Source organism: Aplysia californica, unplaced genomic scaffold (assembly GCF_000002075.1).
Source record: "Aplysia californica isolate F4 #8 unplaced genomic scaffold, AplCal3.0 scaffold00031, whole genome shotgun sequence".
NCBI lineage: Eukaryota > Metazoa > Mollusca > Gastropoda > Aplysiida > Aplysiidae > Aplysia > Aplysia californica.
Genome location: NW_004797301.1, coordinates 561,298 through 563,724, shown reverse-complemented (window position 1 = coordinate 563,724; position 2,427 = coordinate 561,298). Strand labels below are relative to the sequence as shown.

Genomic DNA, 2,427 nt, shown 5'->3' with positions numbered 1-2,427 from the left:
CCCCCATTGTCTAGGCTGGCAGTTTCCGTAGGCTCTCGTTTGTTTCTTTTACACGTACCTTTTTTCAAGAAGAGTTTCATTAAGAAAGGACCGTGGGAATGGGCTCTTCCTTTGCTGAACCCAAAACACATTTGGTTGGCTGTTAGGTTACTATCGTTGTAAGCGGTGACTACAGTGATTGGATAAACGAGCAAGCGTGTGAGTTCACTGCATGCAACTAAAGGCAGAGGCAAAAGATTCTGAAACAGTTCTAACGGTTTCAACTGATTATCTCGTTTATTAGAAGGAACATTCATTTACGGAGGGAAAGAGTTGGGGTGGGGGTGGGAGTGGGTGGGGTTCAAGCCCTTTAGCCCTTCACTACGCCTCGCCACTGGTATTTCTAGCGTTAGCCTCTCCCCCCCCCCAAAAAAAAAAAAAGAAAAGAAAAAAAACCCACCTCCCCACACCAAAACTAAACGTTTTTTTCTCTTTCGCTAAATAAATCTTTAACTTTGTGATATAGCATGTTGGTATATGCGACTTTCATAATTTTGTAGCGACTTCATCTCTGAGCGACCCATCCCAGGGGAAAAAAAAAAGCCTCAGCGTTTTTCTCTCTCGCTAAATAATAAATCTGGTATTTCATAATCCGGTTATTTATTTATAGGAAGCCCTGCTTTATAACGACCGAATACAGCAGTAGGCCTATGTACGTTCGTTCCGCCTCAAAATTTTGCACTTTATGACTATGACACAGTGAACACCTCGTTTTTTTTCCTCAGCAGAATTTCGCAGGCACAGTGAGACAGACACGCTTCACTAGGTCTAGACCTATTTTAAACGTATCTAACCCCCGTAGGCCTACCTAGGGGCAACTTTCTTCTTCTCTTTAGGCCTACTCAAGAAGTTTATTAGTTCTAAGCTCCTTGTCTAGTGTAATACTAGCATCTGCGTTTGTTGCCATTTTTTTGTCCAAAAGTTGCCACAAAAATGGCAAAAGTTGCCATAAAAGTTGCCATTCATTTTCAAGCTTTTCACTCTATGTGACGACGTATATAATGCAATGTATGACACTATGTTGATTCGAGGTAACTTAATCTAAAGCACCAGAATTTCTTGTGCTCTGTTTTAAGTATCCAAAATGTCATTTGTTGCCACACCGAGTGTAAAAACGTGAAAAAGAAAGATTTCGCAACAGAATGAAATTAAAATTAGAACAGCACAAAAAAACAAACCAAAAAAATAAAAATAATAATTATAAATAAATAAGGGCGTGTGTCCACCTATCTGAAGATTAAGTACAGCATATTACGTGTAAATTATGGAATCACACCTTATTTATTTAGAAATACAAGGCAAGATTTGCAATTGACAGAGGTGGGGGTCGCTTGGTTTCAGAGGTAAAATAAGTGATAATATGGAAGCCAAAATGTGGTTATTTACATAGCCTGAGAGTCCGTGGAAACAGACAATTTACACTTTTTGTGTCTTTAATCAATGTTTTTCAGTAAGCTCACACAAACATGGTTCTTAATTAAATGGACGTAAAAGGTTGAGCCAAAAAACGAATTTTCCATAAAAGTGGTCAAACTGGTGGGAAAATGCCAATTTCTTCAATTTCATTAATTTGACGTGCGCCTATTTCCACACGCTGCCTCACATATATATAATAATAAAAAGGTAGGAACAAAATCAAATTAAATGACATTACGCTATATACCCCCCAAAAGTGAAAACATTTTCTTTCTTAAAGTAAAAGTAAAGAGGTTCGGATTCTTTTTTTGTTGTTGTTTGTCTGTTTGTTGTTGGGTTTTTTTAGTTGACTTTCATTCCCCGGCGGTCGTTTTTTTTTTTTTTTTCGAAAAACGCGAAAATCGCGGCCGCGATTCGCGGACCAGAAAAAGCCGAAAATGAAAATCGCGGCCGCGATTCGCGGGTCGCGGCCGCGACAAACGCAGATGCTAGCCTAGAATAATACTCTAGATCTATACCTACAGCTGAAGGCCGACGGCGAATCAGTGCTGGTGAAGTGAGAGGGGCAACGCGGGCAAGGGCGATCACTCTCATTGGGAATTGGGAACATCGGCAAACCTACTGCAGGGCTTCTCACTCACTGTTTATACTCTCAGTCACAAGCCTGCTCTCGCAAGTGCTAAGTTCATCTCGTCCCAAGAAGATTTCTCCGTCAGACTGCAAGCACTATTGCGTTTAAAAGGAGGTAAGGTATTAATTACTTGGATAGAAACGGTACTAGAATCTAGATCTAGATCTAGATCAATAGCTGTGCATCTGGACTTACGCCGGTAGGCCTAATTACTCTATCCCTGTCGTTTTATGCAAGAGAAATCCTGAAGATTGAGAAGAATACCGGACCACTCGTATAGGGGCCTAAAATTTGCGCGAGAATTTGGGGTGGGTGGGGTGGGTGGTTTTGGTGGAGGAGGG

At 40.8% G+C, this 2,427-nt stretch overlaps 1 protein-coding gene across 1 annotated transcript in view; it reads left to right on the top strand.

Moving 5' to 3' along the window:
* The first annotated feature begins 1,956 nt into the window (after positions 1-1,956).
* Positions 1,957-2,427, top strand: part of LOC101850533 (spermidine synthase) — a 21,702-nt gene continuing 21,231 nt past the window's right edge. The window contains exon 1 of the mRNA XM_005091494.3: positions 1,957-2,200. The gene's annotated coding sequence lies outside the window, so the exon portion shown is untranslated. The remainder of the gene's footprint in view (positions 2,201-2,427) is intronic.